General features: G+C 39.9%; 1 protein-coding gene across 4 annotated transcripts in view; it reads right to left on the reverse strand.

Moving 5' to 3' along the window:
* The window catches only part of CPED1 (cadherin like and PC-esterase domain containing 1), a 153434-nt gene that overhangs the window by 117884 nt on the left and 15035 nt on the right, over positions 1 to 20515 (reverse strand). The window lies entirely within an intron of this gene.

Here is a 20515-nt window from a genome sequence, read left to right on the forward strand (position 1 = left end):
TTCAGTAAAGGGTAAACCATTTCAGTGACAAGATGACAGAAATATAGAACTTCCAAACAGAAAGGGCAGTGAGAGAAGCTGTACAGCATCCAAGGTGGGGTATAGCATTTGGTCAAAGGTCTCTGCACGACATCTGTTTCAGTGACTGGTTGGTTGCTTCTTTTTCCCAAGGCTGGAAGGATTACATGCATTTTATTCCATTTTGTGCTATCCATCTGTGATAGCTTCCTAATTCTATTAGATTACCCTCTAAATTGGGTCCCACTGGTGGCCCACAGAGATATTTATTTTGGCTGATTTCCCTCTCCAAAATTTTTTGCTATCCAATCACAATCACAAATGCCAAGCAGGATGAAGATTTCACCTAAGGAGATTTAACACACTCAAATTACCTTAAGTACAGTAATGAATTGATTGTGCAGAATGGGTCCAGGACTATGAAACTATCACCTTCAAGTTTATAAGCAGTGTGATAAAGCTGAAAAGATGAATTTTCAGTTATGCTGTATCCATTGCCATAAAGAATTCTTCCATTTTACATTATGAGAACCAGTATTATAGTACAAAAATAATTAAGTCATGTGAAATTTAAGCAAGATAGATTCACTACATGTTCCTTTGTGAAAGAAAAAGAAAAAAAAAAAACAAACAAGCAAACTGCAGGTAGATAAAAAAGGCACAGATAGATAGAAAATAAATGAAACATTAAAGAAACATACAAGCAAAGACTTCTTTTCAGTGCAAAAGACTGGCAGTGTTACCTACTCAATGGCCTCACCAGCTATGTAATTATCAGATAAGCAAGATGGGCCTTTGACTAGTAAGCACATTTGAATAAATCATTATAATTACATATAAAGCACAAAACCTAGCTGTGAGCAAACCAAAAGGAAATTGGAGGGAACTCCATTTCTCAGAAGCAGTTCATTTCCTTCCCCTGTTTATTGTTAAACATCCTGGCCAGGGATGAATTTGATCTCTGACTCCAAAATATCTGCTGCACTGTGTATCATATATTTGCCTTTAGGACACAGCAGAGTGATCGATACGTATGCACCAAAGAGAAGAAAAGGAAAAAGGGCCCTCAGACCCAGCATGTTTCTCAGCCAGTGCCAATGAAGTAGAACAGTTAACTGCTGGGAGCAATAATTTTCAGGAGGGGTTGAATGCCTGCCATTAGTTATGTTTTCTATTTAGAGTAATTAGACATCTAGCCAATTATTTCAGAACAGAACAATCAGAACTGAAACATGCCTATTTATAGAAAACAGGAAACTTCCTATTAGAAAACCAGTGTACACCTAGTGCTGTCTTTTCTATTCAGGCTGTCAGAGCAGAATGACTTGTTTAAATGTTTCAATACATTCCTTAGCAACTACACCTGAAAAAAAAAATGTTCTTGGAAAACAAAAATGGAAGAAGCATGTGTTACAACAGTTACTTAGTTCTGGAACAGACTTCTCTTTGAATAGGTACAGCCTAGAAACTGCCTGTTTCATTCTTCTCACAGTTTAACTTTTTGTGGAAAATAAACATCTATGACCATGAGACCATGAGTCTGTCCCGCTTCTGCAAATGTAATGATCACAAAACTGTATTTCAGCAGAAAAAGTGCTGGTGCTATCAGTATTCCAGTAACACCAAATGGCCCAGGAAAAGGATCCCAAGCTTTTGGGCACTGTATTTTAACATAGAAGATCTCCTTTACAGAAATTATTTCTAAAGTAAAGCAAGATACAACATGTGAGCTAAAACACTCCAGAATAAAAGAGAAAAGAACAAAATTGACAGTAATAACACAAGTCATCTGCATGGAAAAACTCATGTTTCAAAATGTTTTTAGAGATGTTCCAGCATCTGAACGGGGGCTATAGGGATGCTGGGGATGGACTATTCATTAGGGACTGTAGCAATAGGACAAGGGGTAATGGGTTAAAACTCAAACAGGGGAAGTTTAGATTGGATATGAGGAAGAAGTTCTTTACTGTAAGAGTGGTGAGGCACTGGAATGGGCTGCCCAGGGAAGTTGTGAATGCTCCATCCCTGGTGGTGTTCAAGGCCAGGGTGGACAGAGCCTTGGGTGAGATGGTTTAGTGTGAGGAGTCCCTGCTCATGGCAGGGGGGGTGGAACTTGATGATCTTAAGGTCCTTTCCAACCCTAACAATTCTGTGATTCTGTGTTTAATGATGAATGTTTAAAGAAGAATGTCCATGTTAGTCTGTCATCAGTGTACACACTGTTGTTTACTGCAGACTTCAAACCAGAAGCAGGCTTTAACAGGACTTTTGAAGTGGAAGGTTAAAATGGATATTTCACACCTGAAAAATTTAACTACTAGCAATTTACATGAAGCTTTTTCCATGTAAAGGGCTTTATTTACAGTTAAGGAAATCTTGTTTGCTTTATTCACCAAACCAGTGGAGCTCAGCATGTGGGAGCAGACAACCAGTTAAGTCATGTGAAATCCCACCTCATGGAGATAGTCTCTACTGCTTTGTATTACTTTGCATTTGTACAAGCACAAGAGCGGTAACTTAAGATGAGAATTACAACTGTATGCGCATCCCCCTTCTGAGCATCTTTTCAAAACAAGATTTTTTAGCTCAGCCTGTTAATTATGGCCTTGCCTACACAAGGAATATTCATCTGTAAAATTATATTTTATGCAGGTGAAGTGAGTTTAATATGAATACAGCTTATGCTGGGAGCATGATGCTTTTACTAATCTATATTTTTTGCCAGCTCTTTCCCCCCACCTCTCATCCATTTTGCAGTCCCATCTTAAAAAGTACTCCTGTACCGGAGATGTATATCTTAGATTTACCTAAGAACATCAACCTGAGTTGCTAATCTAAGAATCAGTAGTTCAGCATACTTCGATTCCAATCAGTTGTGACTACCTTTAATAAGTCTTATTCTCAATGCGTCAAAGTACATGCTGTTCAATTCAGAGGGCAATATGTTTTAACAGACAACTGATAGAATATACAACTTTCAATTTTCAACAAGATACCACTGTTTTCATTTGCTTTGACTCTGACTTGTCACTTGGAATAATTAGAACAGTTGATGTGGAAAAATCACTTAGAAGATAATAAATGATGGAGAAAAACAAACATGTTTTTAGCAGCAGTGGAAATAGCAAAGCAGAGACCAATAAAAACATTTAACTCTTTCAATAAAAATATTCTGCAGAGAGTTTTTGTATTCTGATATAATAGATCAAAGTGAACAGAAACAAAATGAGAACTGTAGGATTTAGTGGGGGTTTAAGCTTGCAGCACATACATTTTAGAGATGAACTTCAAGAATTCCTGAAGGTGCTTTCTTAAATGAAGTGATCTTATTCCAACCTATGAAATTATTATGGCCTCCCCATGAGCATTGGAGGTTGGATTTTGCAGGAAAACTGTTATATGTGTACAACCCCATGGAGGTTTCAAGTTCTTACATGTATACACAGAATAATAGTATTTCATTTAACCAAATGAGTAAGCTTCATCTCGAACACACAGCTTGAAATTTCATTTTACAGTGTTAAGGTTTCCAATCTGAATTTTGACCTGAAAGAACTTTGAAAATAAAATACAGTGTTCATCTTTTATGCTCATTTCGTGTACTTCATTCATTCTGTGAAATAAAAAGGCTGGTCAGCTTTATTTTTTTTTAATTTCCAATTGATTTGAAATTTTGCACTTTCTTGCACCATCACACTAGAATTAATTAATTTATAAACACTGGAGGATAAGAAGATGACAAGAAACAGCCAACATTTATTTGTCAAGAACATATCTGTAAACCTAGTCTAATTTCTTCTGACAGAGTAACTGATTTAGTGAACAAAGGAAATAGTAGCAATGAAAGAGTTTTACTTTGGTAAGTCTTTGTACACTTTCCACGTAACATACTTACAAGATGAGTGTACAACTATTTGAAAAAATGAAGTCTACAAGATCAAAGTGGATGTTTTTTGGAGCAGAACCTCAGAGGATACCCCACTGTATACTGAGTTTTAATCAAAATTTTCAGTAACAAATTTAATGATGGAACAGTTAAATGCACTTCTAAATAGCAAATGATACCAAGTTGATGGGGAGTATAAGCACTTCAGAAGACCTAAGCAGAATTCAAAATAATTTTGATAAATGGTCCAAATTCAACCTGAGGAAATTCAGAACAAGTTAAAAGTGCCATAATTCAGGAGAAATCAGATGACAATTGTCCAGAGAGCACTACTACAGAAAAGGACTAGATTCATAAAAATAACATTATAATACTCTTAACACACACAAACACACACACACACAAATCTATATTACTTTTGAGTTGTTGGCAAAGATTTATTTGTGCTGAAAGAGTGGAATCTTCCCCTTTAGAATTGCAGTTTGACATTATTCTATGTCAATTCCCTGCACAATTCTAAGTAACAGGGACTATTTCACTATAATCATCAACCTGTGGACATTAAGAATTGTAACCAACCTGTTTGTGAGCATTGCATACAAAGAACAGGGATAATCCTTCTGGTGCAGTTGGTGTTGGTCATACGGCATCAGTAACACCATTTCCCAGTTCTGGAAAACACAGTTTCAACAGAGGGTTGCAAGAAGAAGGTGGATTTTGGAAGGCCTTGTAGTGGGTCTTACTGGGATGGAGTTAATCCTCTTCCTAACCTGTGTTTATAATGTTTTAGCTATTGCTGAGCAGTGCTTCCACAGCATCAACACCTCCTCTGTGGCTCACTGTGGCCTGCAGTGAGCAGGCTGGGGTAGGCAAGAGTATGGGAGGGGACACAGCCAGGACAGCTGACCCCAACTGACTCAAAGGATATCCCACACCATACGGTGTCATGCACAGCATATAAACCTTGGGGAAGAAGAAGAAAGGAGGAGAGGTTCAGAGTGATGGCATTTCTCTTCCCAAGTAACAGGGATGGAGCCCTACTGCCTTGGAGACAGCTGAAAACCTGCCTAACCATGAGAAGTGGTGAATGAATTCCTTGTTTTGCTTTGCTTGCACATGCAGCTTTTGGTTTACCTATTAAACTGTCTTTATCTCAACCCACAACTTTTCTCACTTTTATCCTTCTGATTCTCTCCCCCATCCCATTGGGGGAAGTGAGCAAGTGAGGTACTTAGCTACTGCCTGGGGTTAAACCACAACACCATAGAAAAAATTTTTACCCATCCCAAATCATTTGTCCTTTTTAATTACCGGAGGCAGGATATGAAGTAAACAGCAAAGATTATACAAACTTTCTGATCACAAGGATGACTTACTGGAATATATCACTTTCAGGAAGCTATAGAACTCCTGCAGAGGAGATCCTGAGATTTGTACATGACCTTTTTTAAAAGAAATTCCCCTCAGCTCTGTTTGAAATATATTTCCAGGCACCTCTGAGCTGCATGGATGTGAAGAGATTTTCAGAATAAGGTATTATTTAGATACTGACACATTAAACTGTATTCAAATACACTTTTAGCATGTTGTAAACCCAATGTGTAAAAAAAACCATAAATACAATGAACATAAGTTTTAGCTTCATGAATCATAGCCTACAGGGACAAAAACACCCAAATCCTCTGCTCCTGCAGGGTAGTGAAGTGAGCACAGACTGAACCAAGTTTGATAAGGAGGCATGTAGTTATGGAAGTAGCCTTCCAGTAGTAAATCCAACTTTAAACAACACAGATTAATATGTTTTACAGAGCAGGCTCCATCCCTGCAATGTAGCCAGTTTATAGGAGCCAATGGTTTGTAAGTCAGTAGTTTACAGTGGAAGAACTACCAGATATCTGAAAGACAGAACTACTTCCTCACTGCCTGGCTCTGGACTCTGGGTTGGATTTTATGTCCCTCAGCATCTCAGAGCGCTGCAGCATCAGGCAGGCTGTGTGAAGGGGTCTGGGGATGTGGGAATTCTACACCTCTGAAGATCTGAGCTTCACTGATAACACCCCAGGGAAAAATATCCTTTGAAGACTATTTCTGGTTACAGCAGCTCGGTTGTCTCACTTGTGCAGAGATCAGAACGCCACTTGTTGGACTGAATGCTTTCTCTTTGCTAATGATACGGCCTTTTACAAGTTTTTGATATCACTGTTTCATTTGTAGAGCTTTCCCTAAAGGTATGTCTCATAACTTGGTATGCAGGAATTTTCCCCTAAAGAAGTAATTGGAAGGATTTAAATTTTTCATTTGGCATGGCTCTTGATAGTCATGAGCTATCACCAGTTTGAACTCACCGTGACAACAGCAAAGAAATGATCACCCTACTGAGTGAAGATAGTGTAGGAAAAGATGGGAAGGTTTCTGATATTTTCTGAACTACTCTGGAAAGCCACTGTTCATCTGCCCACGTTCAACTCTTTCACTGTTTAACACAACTCCATGCTACTTCTTGAAACTGACTGTATTCACAGTCCACTCCAATCACACCTGTTTAACTAGACAAATTAGACTGAAATCTTTTGGCACATTAACTGCAGTGTAGCATTATAAGTGTAAAAAAACCCAACCCCACCCTATGTATGAGGCTGACATTGCTGGACGCAGTCAATTCATTCATAAAATACTTTGTACAGTTGCTGTATGGCTGCCAGGGAAAGGCTGCAGAAATCTTGAGGACAGTCACTATTCATGCTCCTTGAGGAGGATCAGAATTTCATTTGGCTTAGCTAACTCCTAACTAAGAGGATCTGAAGTGCCAAGAGAAGCATTCTCTGTGGAGGAGAAGCTGGTGTGAACCAAGTGGAACCAGTCTAATTCCAAGAACAGCTCATCTGTCTCTACAGCGTAACACAAAACACTGCCCTGTGCTCAAGAATTAATGCCAAGTCACATCTGAGTTCGGGATTTGGGGACTGAAGCAGCCTTTTGAAGTCCTATCACAGTGCCTCACCTAATGCTTGACTGCTCTGCATCCATTCTGCAAATACTGTGGGGAGATGTTAGGTCTAACTCCATATGAGGAGGCATTATGCTTCCACTGTTGTCTGAAAAAAAACAGCTCTTTTATTACCATTTCTTTATACTAGGAAGGTCCAGGCTGCAAGCCTGCTTTTCTTGTCAATCCAAAGCAGGATTTTAAGTGTACAAAAATAAATGAGGGTCACAAGCCAAGAGCTACCTGCTTCTCCCAGAGCTCTTCTAAAATTTGGCAAGATGTTTTCCTTTTTCCACCTGTTCTTAGACTCCAGAACTGCCTTGGAACTACCTACCAAGTCAACCAGTTACCACCTTTCTTGATGGAGTAACTGACAATTCAAGGCAGATTACTTTCTCTAAAAAACCCAAAAGAAATCTATTGCAGGCTTAAATACAAGAAGGAGACAATCCTTTCACCTTATATATTACATTGAGTCATGCAATAGATTAACAATCCTTTCTTCTATCAGTAAACTACGGTACTATAAAAGGCAACCACAAAAGAATTTGCAGACCTGCAGCAAATGGTTTAAAGTGGTGTTTTTCAATGTGCAGATAACTGTTGGTAAGGCAACAAAGGCAGTGCACAAAATTTGCAGTATTATTAAATATATCCATGTGTTTTTTCTGTGCAACCAAAGAATGAGCAGAAAAGTGGAAACAAAAGTAAATAAAGTACATTCAAAAACTATATTAGTCTGACATGGGGAAAAGAGTACAGACAGGTGTGTTAGACGTTTCTTACTTTATTGGGTAGAGTCTGTGTCAGGCTAAGAATAGCTCTCCACAGAATTTTATTATAGATTGCAACTCTAACAATCTACAGTTTTTATCATGGCATAATCTGTCAACTCAAGCTATGAAAATATGTTGTCAAAATACATTCTGAGCTACAGTAGAGTTCAACAGCAAACAAAATGAAAATATGTAGTTCTGACTCAATGGCAAACACATCAGGGCAATTAAAACACTCAAGCCTGTTATTCCATTTCTGTGCTTACACACTGTGCTTCAGATGAATATTCAGATTAAACTGGTATGCTCTCCACACAGGGGCACTTTCTGCATAGCTAACCTCAGTGAAACCAAAAGCATCTAGTAATCCAATACAGGTATGCTCTACTTGTATGCAAGCTCAAAAGGTTTACATCCCTAGTTGCTAAGAAATGCCAGAATTTTTACTTTATTTGCATTTTATACACAAGGTAGGCCACCATAATCAAAGCTGCTAGATATGTTTCTCACTCGCTCCATCCTCCTTTCAGGTAGATAATACATTATGAGAAGAATAGCTCTGTCCTGCTCTGTGCCAAGGAAGAAGACTCTGTGACACAATTGCCTTTGGACAATCCTCACTTGAGAATATACACAGGAAGAAACACTACATCCCTGTTCTGTAAACCCTGAGGAAAATCACATGAAAAAGCAGTGTGCAGTCACGAAGTAGAAGGATGTATTGGGGCAATCCCAGGCACAGCTACCTATTGGGTACAGAAGAGATTCAGAGCAGCCCTGTGGAGAAAGACTTGGAGGTGTTGGCCAATGAGAAAATGAACATGAGCCAGCTTCAGTGTGTGCTTGCAGCCCAGAAAGCCAACCATATCCTGGGCTGCACCAAAAGGAGTGTGACCAGCAGGTCCAAGCAGGTGATCCTGCCCCTCTACTCTGCTCTCATGAGACCTCACCTGGAGTATTGTGTGCAGTTCCGGTGTCCTCAACATAAAAAGGACATGGAACTGTTGGAACAAGTCCAGAGGAGGGCCACGAAGATGATCAGGGGACTGGAGCACCTCCCGTATGAAGCTAGGCTGAGGAAGTTGGGGCTGTTCAGCCTGGAGAAGAGAAGGCTGCATGGAGACCTCATAGCAGCCTTCCAGTATCTGAAAGGGGCCTATAAGGATGCTGGGTAAGGACTCTTCATTAGGGACTGCAGTGATAGAACAAGGGGTAATGGGTTCAAACTTAAACAGGGGAAGTTTAGATTGGATATAAGGAAGAAATTATTTGAGGGTGGTGAGGCATTGGAATGGTTTTCACGAAGAAATGGCAAATGCTCCATCCCTGGCAGTGTTCAAGGCCAGGCTGGACAGAGCATTGGATGGTATGGTCTAATGTGAGGCATCCCTGCCCATGGCAGGGGGGTTGGAACTAGATGACCTTACGGTCCTTTCTAACCCTAACTATTCTGTGATTCTATCATCAGCGAGTGAGCCAAATCAAAGTTGAAAAGAATGCATGTCACAGCTGAGTACCTAACCGTGAGCTGCCTGCGTGCATATATGCCTGCTCTGGTCTGATATTCACAGTGTTCTTCAATATCTCCTACTGCTTGTTATAAAGTTATTTTATTTAAACTTCAGGTAACATAAAGAAAAGCAGCAGTTTAAACGTGTGAGGTAGGTTCCTCTGTCACTGACAGAGCACAATGGTAAAGGAAGGGAAACACACACAACAATGAAGAACACACTGGGAACAGGAAAAATTGCTCTTGGCTGGACACAGATGTAAAATGAAAACCCAATAGTCAATTGATGTAAAATCACCAGAATTCAAAAATTCTATAACAGAAACTTTTACTAACATTCCAATTATTCTTAATAGGGGGAGTGAGTGTGGAGGAGGAAGATAAAGAAAAGGAAAGGAATTTAGGCCTAAAGCTCTGGTATTTTGCTGTGAGAATCCAAACAGAACATGGGTTACAGTTTTCAGACCCATGTCTTTGTCACTGAATAAGCAGAGTAGGAATGCTGTGATCACTTGTTCTCTGATAAAAAGCTCATCTACAGACATGTCCAGGGGAGCCCAGAGGAATTGCAGCAGATGGAGGAACCCAAACAGCACCCTCCTCCAGCTTGTCCCAGGGACACAGAAGGACAGGGATCTGCCCTCAAAACACTCTTCTCTTACACATGTGTACACAGACACACAAAGGAGCACAAAGGCAAGATACTGGGTGGTGGAAGTCCAGTAACCCTGTCAGAAAGACAAAACCCCCTGCCCTGGTCCCTCTGAGCTGGATCAGGGGAAACTCAGCCCCAGTGCCCACCATGATGAGTGAACCAGGGCCCCAAAGCACCCTGTGGACATGGGAAGGAGGGGAAGACCATTGCCTAAGGGTTTAGGACCCATTACATGGGGCACAGTTGAAGAATTTCCCAATTTACTTACATAGGTTGTTTTGCAGAGGAACCAATAGTGGGAAAAAGAAGGTTATCAGGATGGTTTGAAGAGGAACAAGCATAGGAAAAGAAGGAATAAAGGCATAATAAGGGCTTGCTATCTCTAAGCAGTGGGCTGGCTGCTACTCTTGGGTGGCCATGTCCTGTTAGGGCAGTCTGTCCTGTCTTCTCATCAAACTCCATTGCCAACTCATTCCAGGCAGCAGGGCTCTCTTGCACATGTAGATGTGTATGTGTGTTTCTGGGACCCAAAGTGCAGCCCCTGGAAGGGGACCAGGGCTTAGAGACCTGTGCATCCATGATGGGGCAGCAGCTGAAGCAGGTGTACAAACGCACATGGTGAGTGGATGAGACCATGGGTGCTGTTTGTGTGAATGCTGAGTGTGTTGATCTGTGCAGCCACCCTTGTGTATGTGTGTATGTGCTGTAGCAGGGGGGTGTGTGCGCTGGCTGTGAGCCCACACCCAGCCTCACTGCTGGCTGGAAGGCAGGGCACAGAGCTGCACCAGCCTCACCTCTGTGAGGCTGCCAGATTTGACAATTTCTAACTTGGATGAGGGTGTTCATAGGAGCTACAATAAAACCAAGAAGAACTGAGGCATCTTCCCCACCAGACTATAAAAAAGCCTGCTGATCCTGCTACTCTTACAAGGAAGAGTCTAGGTGTTTATAGAAAGGCATATGCAACAAATGGAATGAGCTGGAGGCTGGAAAGAAGATTCAGTGGGAAAGTGGCACCTGTAGAGGAAGAGTTCTGCCAAGGAAACCAAACTGACAGCTTGAATATATTTTTCATCCTGCACTTCACCCCAGACTTTCTAACACTCCCACTCTCTGCAGCAGCACATGAGGCACATGAGCTGAGAAGTCCTCTGAATGATGGCACTAATGAGGATTCATCATTGACTTTAAAGGTAGAAACTGTGCTAGAGCTGAGAAAACAGCTTCTTCCCTTCTATGGATATAGGAGCTTCAGGATGAGCAGCTACAGAGCAGATGGGTTTATCTTAATGTCCTGTCTCATTCTAATTACAGTGAATAAGGATAATAATTAAAATGTTAAAATTATGGAGTTTGATCACCTCCTCAAGAAATAAAGACAGATCTTTTTAAGTCCAAATGGCAGTCCTTGATCACTGCAGTTACAGCACTTGGTTATCCCACACCAACCCTAATTAATGTGTCAGATTCCTTAATACTGAGGAGGCAGGAAACAATCAGGACACTGAAAGACAGAAGCTTGGGAATAGAGGCAATAGCTAAACTAAACAGGCTCAACCACTAGCCTGGAATCATCCACTGTGTTTGTTTTCTTCTCCGTGGGTGGCCATGCAATGCCCCAGGAGTCAGCTCAAGCCAGTGACGGTTCCTAAAACTCAGCAAAGAGCAGGCCACCCTCAGTCAGTTTAGATACATGGACTTGAGCCATACTGCATCACTTGTCCTCAGGACTAGGGAATTGACCCATTTTATTTATGAGTTAGACAAAACCCACAGAAGACAGTGATGCAGTAATTAAGTCATGGCTAATGTAAGGGAGATATCCAGCTGTACCCCACATACTGTTTTCTGTGTATCACCCTATGCTGCCTTTCAATTCTACTCACCTGGTAATGCCATGGGATAGTGAGAGCAGGTGATACATCATGACTACTATGTATAGTATAGTAGTCCATGGAACATGGACTCTGAAGTATATGTTAAAATTATCTCTTCAAATGTTTTAAAGAAACACAGGGACAGACCTCTCACTTTTGAAGGTCAACAGACAACCCATATGGTTAGATTGCAAAATGTGTGTACCACATCTGGGATGCAAATGAGATGTGTCATTGAGATGGGCAGAAAAGAAACCTGCTGTTTTCTCCTACCTAACATACCATCCTGTCACTAAGAAGGCAAACTAACTAGTCTACAGGTACCTTCTGAGCTTATACTTTCTGGAATACTTCTTTCTTTCCATCCTTAGAGCTTTCTCCAAAGGTCCTCTAACCATTTTCCTAAAGCCAGAGCACTTCATTTCAAAATGAATATAGGGTGAGCATGTGCGAATTTTTTTGTACTTAATGTCCTTGTCTTCAGCTTACTCTTTACAGAGCATTACCTCAATTATTTTTTGTTGAAGGCTGACTTCTAGGCAGACTCCAGTGAAACTGAGCCTCACTATGGCTGTGAAAGCTGGAGTGAGGACTTTGACAGAGTTGCTGAAGCAAGATGGGGAAAAAAAACTTAATACCCAATTCACTTTTGGACAGATAAATATCTCTTGATTTGGTCAAAACTAGCTAGGTCTTGTTCTTATTTTGATTATCAGCCTGGTATGCTGATAGGTTTTCTATTTTATCTCTTAAAAAAACCCCAAACTTGTAGCAAACTTGCAGCAAACAGCAATGTACCATTTCACACTAAAAGTCCTTTTTCAAAACTGATCAACTGAGCTGTATTCTGACAGATCTAAATTAACTGTGGTTCTGCCAGATTCATCTTCCATCTACACAGTGTAGAAAACTCAGTACATTCTATGAACATACATACTTTTAACAGTTGCTACAAATTAAAAATTAAACTCCTTTTTATAGCTAAATATTTATTTTGGAAAGCATTACCCCACATGTCAAACAAAGTCATTGCAACAATGAGTTTGTTATAGGAACACTTTACGCCTTGAATCATTTGTTTCAAACTTTCCAAAATGCATACCACTCAGCTCTTTTGTCCTTCCCTCTATCGAAGTCTGAATATATTTTAGTTACGTGAGGCACCAGTGAGGAAATATGTTAAAACTGTATTTTTTAATCTTGCTACCAGTTAAGGTTGCTCAAATCCTATTCCTTTGTTACTTTTTAATACAAATCCTTGCTGTATTTTGCCCTTGTGTTGTGAAAAATGGACATTGTTTTGTAAGGAAACACATCTTCCAAAAAATGATAGAAATTGATTATATGTGGGGTGTTTTTTTTTTCTAATCAAAGAGTAGGTGTCACTTTTCGTACAGTTATCTGTAAGAAATATGGGTTTTTTTTAGAAATCTGAAAGCTCTCATGACCAACTTGAAACTGAGGAATAGCTTTGATTTCTGAGTATGTCAGAGAAGCTTCCTTTCTCTTCAGCATCTGTGCAAACTCGGATTACCTCCAAATGGAAGACCTCAGGAGACAAATAAAAGAATATTCAATATTACATTGAAAAGTCAACTTTGAGGTAGAACAATGAACATCAGAAGGGTAAAATAACCATTCGTCTCATGAAAGAAAGTTTCCTATTTGGTGTAAACCAGCCAGTGTAACAACACATTCTAACCCGTGGGTGGCTACTGCAGTTTTGATGTCTGGGGCATTTTTGGGATGTAGCATTCAAAAGAGCTGTCAGCTGAAAGTGGCTGCAGCTGGAGAAAGTTGGAATCTGAACCTAGGAATGGAGTGGGCTGGCTGCAAATTACAATGAATGCCCAACACAGTGTATAAGCTTTTTGCTATCAGAACCAATAGAAGGCATGGTAGCTAAAGTCAAAAAGAAAATAAGTTTTTGTTTCAGTGGTATATAGTGCCTCTACCTAAAATGGGAGCACAGTGATGAAAGACAACACACTCCTCACAGCTGACCAGGGCTCAGGGCCAGTGAGTGCATCAAAAAGGGTACACAGCTTCCAGCAGCCAGAATGCTGGGCAGCAGTAATGCAACAATCCCTTAGAGAGAGTGTTCTGGCAGGACTGCTGCAGGCTTCTGGCTAGGCTTACTGTCATTCTCTCAGTACCTATATGAGTAGACAATCATCTGACACTTAGGAACATACATACCTACTTATAAACCAGAGTCTCTGAACCCTGTCAGAGCTGGGATTTATTTCTTAAAGGGGAGCATTTTAAAAATACTTGAATAAACAGTTTATGCACTGTTACATTCTTATCCATAGGCCACAGTTACAAAACATTGCCTCAAACTCTTTTACAGGATTTGCATGTTACTAATGTATTATAAAGCTTGTATACTTACACCTTAATCCCTTGTATTTATCTGATTTCAGAGGACTCATACATTGTTGCATTCCTTAGGCTGATGTGTGTATCTGCCTGAACACTGGTGTTTTTCAGATTCTATTAAAATGACATAATTTATTCCAGCAAAGATTTAATTTTAGCTCACTGTGCAATCAAGTGTGTAATATTTTAATTATTGTAAGTTCTAAATGAGCCTAATAAATAACATTCTCCACTGACTCTATGTTCTGTTCATATGACTGAAAACATTCAAAGAAAGTCATGTTTGGTAACTTTATGACTAAATGCTATATTTTGGTTTTAATTTGACACAGTTAAATGCCCTATAAGGATTCTTATGAAAAAGGGAAAAATTTCCCTTTCTCAAGGAAAAGAGTATATTTGAAACAGGGGTTTTAGTACAGTTCTACAGAGGGTTTATTTTAGTGATACAAAGAGATAATATGTGTGCTCTTCAGCTAGAAAACATGAATATGTTCTGCTAATAATTAGGAGGGAGAATACATATTGTTCAGGAAAATATATGGTGCATTTAGATTTTCTAACAAGAAACCACATCATCACATTAGAGAGCAGTATTTATCTGGCTGTGTCGGAAACTGAGCTGTCTTGTACTGAAACCGATGATGTCTGTGGCACAAGATTAGGCATTCACTTTCAGCTAGATGGCAAACAGCCAGGCTTAATTGCTAAAAGCAAATTTAGAAAGTGATCAAGATAGTGTATATATTTCTGGTATACATTTTCTTCCTGAAACTATATGAACTTCCATTTTGAGGAAGCAGAACAAACTTAAACATTAAGTATGCTTGTAAATCAGTACCTTCTGAGGATTGCATTTCTAACTATTTAGCTTGTTTAGGAAGCTCCTTGCTTAACAACATACAAAAAGAATGCTTCTGAAACGCATTTTTTACTTGTCAAAATTGTGCCCAGGAGTCACGTATCACATTATTTGTGTTAGGAAACCAACCAGCTTTGTATACTGCAGCTATACATTTGTGCCACTTCTTTTGGAAGAGAAGTTACATCTGCTGGGTTTGAAGATATACATGTATTTGTATGGCAACCCACAAGATATTTCTGTGGCTAGCCTCACTATTATTATTTTGCACAATATTTTAAATGACTTACTTATGATAGAATGATCTTGTGCTTTTGCTGGCATGCTAGGATCTCCAGTCCTGCTTATTTAACCTTATCTCCACAGGGTTGTTTACACTTTCAGAACCTGATTTCAATTTACTTTAATTTTCTCAGAGACTTTTGTATTTATAAAAGCTGAGCATCTAGTGACCTCTCTATTCCTGACATTTCCTTTACTCTCCGCTATGAAAAAGAACAAAAACCCCAGTGTCCCATTTCTGTTCCAAAAAAACTAAACTGCTTCCTTCAGTGGGTTGGTCCTTGTAATTGAAAATGGCAACCAGATGTTTACAGAACACACCAGCAATTTTCCTTGAGGGCTTTAGTCTTCATAATTATTTGCTAAAGTTAGTTGGATTTCATGGAAACTTGTCTGAGGCTGTAACAAATAGCAAGCAAGGTTTTCTAACTGTACTCTGAACAATTAAAAATAATTAAAAAAATGAAATAAAAGAACTAATGCAGTCTACTCTTGTTAATGCATTTCAAACTCCATAGAAAACATCTAACAAAGGGAGAAGATTTGGTTCTTTTAGTACTGATTGTTGCATGCCATACCATGAAAACCATCCCTATTTCTAAGTATGTTATTTGCTTTCTACCACCTCAGACTTCAGCTGGCTGTAGTCTAAGCACCACTGATTTTGTGTTCCTTTCCTGTGAGGAAAATATTCTCAGAGATTTGGCTTTTGAGAATATTTTGCATTTTAAGAAGATGCTGTAAACTATATATTGCTCCTTCTTCAGTTAGAACCCTGAGACACCACAGCTGATTCATACCTGAAATCTCTCCATCTGCTTTAGAAATCACTGTTTTCCCTCTTCAGTTTGTCTGCCTTATTCTCTCAAGGTTGAAGTATATGACTATCTTGTTACTGCACAAGGGGACACACTACACCCAACAAAATCCCTTTACCTAGTATTTCAGGACATCTAAGACTGAATGCTCCACTGCTCCAGGGTATCCGTTCCATTACTTCAACAGTCTTTCCCCTAAAACAGCTTTCCTGATATCTAACAGAACGATGTTGTTGAGTGCTTCATGTGCTACTCACTGTAGGCATGAAAAACATGCCTACAGTTGTTCTTTTTTTCCTTGGCAGCAGACTTTTTTAATAATTGACATTAACAAGTACCTCTGTTCCCCCATTTACATTCACTGAAGAATGAGCATCACTGTGTCCCCCTGTCTCTACCACTTACTCTCATTCTCACTACTTTTGCTGCTATAGTATGTCTTGGAAAATGAAAAGCGAATGATAGTCACCAGACATGGCCCGGGGGGCCTCCAAAACCCATGGTTGTAGCTTATTCTCTAGACTAATTAGCAGGCCCAGGGAAACTACTACTGGTTGCACTTGTGAAGTAGCACTTCTGCAAGTTCCCACCTTGCTGCTCAGATGTCAGCAATTAAACTGATTGCTTTGCTGATTTAGCCTCTGGTCAAAAGCACGAATAGTGATGAATACTAGAGGTGATACAACATACTAAATATACTGAAAGAATAATATAAAGAGATTCAGCAAGAAGCATGCATTTCATCCTAGTTCTGACAGTAACTCATATAATTTTTATCCTAATTTCTCCATCTCAGACTCTGGTGTGGCAACACTCCTCTGCCCCTACTACTACTGTGAATGAAAGTGAAGAGACACATTTTTTTTCCATTGGAAAATGTAGATTTTCTTTTAAAAGCAAGTTTTCCAAAAGATATCCAACAAACCAAAATGCAAAACTGACAATGACTGATTTGGAAAATTGCTTTTTGGGAGAATCACAGCAGAATTTCCTTTCATCTGTCCCCAACTGCTTCTTCAGTCATGCACCATCCAGAGACAGAAACCTGCAGCTAGCATCACTCCACATCTGTGAACACTTCTGCTGGCTCCTACAGGTTCACACTGACATTATCCAAGCAGCAGCTCTTATAAGGTAGAACTGCTGGGTGCAAGGAAGCAATAGAGCACTTGATAGAGACCCAAGGAGGGAGGCAGCAGAGGCTATATCTATTAATACAATAATTCTCAAATCAGCATTTTACAACAAAAGGAGTTGTCTGAATATTGTTTAGGTTGCTTTAGCAATGAGGGCTTATTCACTCCTTGCTGTAATGCCTAAGTAATGCCATGAGATGCCATCTTAAATGCCATACAGATCTCTCGATGCCATCATGTAACAAGAAGGGCAAAGATTAGCCTGGATTTGCTCCCACAGTCTGTTGTCTTACACATCCCTTCCTGTTCTTGGAGCAGCTCCACCCAAGCACCACTCCCACATCTGCAAAAGGCCGTATCATCCGCACAGTCAGTTGCTGGAACCAGGGCTTAATTTACACAGCCAAGTACTTTAACACAGCATGCTCTTAAAATGGCAGAAAAGAGAACAGAATTCCGTGCATATGGATGAAGTCAGCAAAGAGAAAATAACCTCAGATCTAATATTCTTTTCAATATATGTAAATTTAAGGAGATATATAGTGTATGATCTCCACTTAACAATCTCAGGTGAGAACAGGACATGAAGCTAGCATGGATTTCAGGGGAAATAAATATAAAGACTTATTGCCAAAAGGTAAATATCAACCAAAGCTAAGATGGGTTCAGTACTTATGGAACAATAAATCACACACACAAAAAAAAACAACCTCGAATCAATATATGTGCTGTAACAATCTTTCTAAAGGCATGACTAAAATTTCACCTTCAGTGGATGTCACTCAAACCACAAACAGAAGCCATAGGAAAGTTTAAGTATCTAACTGTAGTATTCTAAGAATAGGGAATGATCATGTAAAATCAATATTATGAAAATGGTTTATGATTCCTTTTTTTTTTTTTAAGTCACTCACTGCAATTGCAAAGAACTTCCACCAAATTATCAAAAATTAAGGCAGCAGGGAGCATATAATGTTATGCTGCACACAGTTTGGCAGCAGCCTGAATTGATGTGCTTTTTCCCATGGCTAAAATGACTGGCTATCGTTAAGCTTATGCAGAATATTTTCCATACTAAAAGCTAGTGGTAACAACAGAATTTTGCATGCTATTGCAGAATGGTCAGATTTGTAGCATATAACTGCATATGTTTTTCATAGCCTGCATTTTTCTGAGATTTGTGTAACTATTAGTAAAGGTGAAGAATTGAGAAATGAAGGAAATGCCTACTAAGGGAGGGTCACCATTGGCTAATGAGACACGAACATTGAGCAAAGGACAGGAAAACTGATAGCTCCAGAAATAAGTCGTTTAATAAGTAGTTTTATTTATCATAGAAATGTTTGGGTTGGAAGGGATCTTAAGGATCATCTAATTCCAACCCCCTGCCACAGGCAGGGACACCTTCAATTAGACCAGGTTGCTCAAAGCCCCAGCCAACCTGGCCTTGAACACTGCCAGGGATGGGGCAGCCACAGCTTCTCTGGCAACCTGTGCCAGGGCCTCAGCACCCTCACAGTAAAGGACTTCTATTAATGTTTAATCTGAATCTACCCTCTTTTAGTTTAAAGCCATTCCTCCTTGTCCTGTCCCTGCATGCCCTTGTAAAAAATCCCTCTCCAGCTTTCTTGTAGATCCTTTAGGTACTGGAAGGCCCTGTCTTAGTAGATGTCATCTTGGGGAAAGTATGGAATTCATGACAGGTTCGGGAAGCAGACAGTAACTACAGAATATTATTTTTGGAGGGCAGAAGTGCATTGAATGCAACAAATTTCTGATATAAAACATTCCTGTTAAAAAATGTTATAAAGATGTTGGCAGGGTGTCACAGAGCCATAGGTACCCACAGATCCTGTTAAACTTTACTGTAGCCCCACATACAAGAGCTTCTCAACTGGAAGGACAGAGAAGGCAGCAGGAGACTCTGGAAAATATTTGGCAAGTCCTTCACTGGTGTTTGCAACTCTGGGAGGACATAGGGTGCTCTGAAGCCAGGCAGCTCATCCCACTGACCTCTGACAAAGCAGCACAGCTTTGTGCCAGGCTGAGGGAGGGAAGCACACTTGTGTGGCTCAGCATGGCAAACCTTCCAGGAGAAAGCTTAGCGATGTGGGGCTTTCTCACTCCTTCTTCTGATGCTTTTTTTTACTGTCCATGGGGCTATGATACCATTTTCAACACCCTCCAAAGCTGCAGTAAAGGCAGAACTTGTCGCAGAGGCTATGCCTCTGTGAATGGAGTCTCACACTTTTAAAAAGGAAGAGGGAGGAAGGAACAGCACACCAAGCACACCTTCTGCCTAGCTGGGAAACAAACAAGTGTACCAGTTACAGATGTGCTAGCCAGTACAACTAGATATCTTTCTCATCAGCTGTTACACAACTTCAGTTGAACTGCTTGCTTCATGATGGACTTATCACAGATACTGGAGATACTGACCATGCTGAAACAGATCTACACCAGCAGCAGCTGCGTGTCCAAAGAGGCATCTCTCTGCAAAACATGACTATGCCATCCTCTGCTACTAACACAGTTCCACCACTCTACCTCCATCCCAGCAGCAGACTAAGAGATGTGTTAAACCTTACAGCAAACCTGGCTCATACTGGGCTGCCACTAGAAGGAAGACTAAAGAGCTCAGAGCAGAGCAGGCAGAGATATCATCAGTTCACAGGCTTTTCCCTCCATGTGGGTTTAATTGCTAAGGAATGGTGAAAGCACAGCTACTTTTTGTTCAAGCAAAGCTGCTGAAGAATTTACTGACAAAGCTATTTTTCAGTGAAAATTTAGGGGATTGTATAATTTATGTTTTACTGCAGAATGTATCTGTATGGATTTTTCATAGGAAACCCATAAACCACAGTCTCTTCACCATGAAAAAGAAATATAATGTATGCCCTTTCTTTTTAGACAACTATTTTCCATTTACCAAAACCCAAACTGTTGTGGCTGGTCTGCAAGAGCTGAAAAATTTCCACTGGAGAAAACTATTCTCTTGATGTTTCTCTCTGACAGCAAAAAAAAACAGTGCTGCAGCCCAGGTGTGGAGGATCTCTTTGGAATGTGGGTGTCCAGAGCTGTCACATTTGGATTTCAAATGGGGACAGAACTGGCCCCAGAATTGATTGCGGACCAGAACAAAAAAGTTAGGAATGTTTTGTGGTGAATTTTTTTCCATATATGACTTCAGCTAGACTCTTGGCTCTCAGCCATTCTAAACAAAAAATCCTTTCAAAATTAGAGTGAACTTTGAAAGATACGTGAGTAAGACAGACTGCAGAAAAATAAAAGCACGGGATAGAGCTCCTAAATAACACCAAGTAAGAA

This window comes from Pezoporus flaviventris, unplaced genomic scaffold (genome assembly GCF_033815535.1).
Source record: "Pezoporus flaviventris isolate CSIRO_AGI_PZ_B2104156 unplaced genomic scaffold, CSIRO_AGI_Pfla_v1 ptg000045l, whole genome shotgun sequence".
Classification (NCBI taxonomy): Eukaryota; Metazoa; Chordata; class Aves; order Psittaciformes; family Psittacidae; genus Pezoporus; species Pezoporus flaviventris.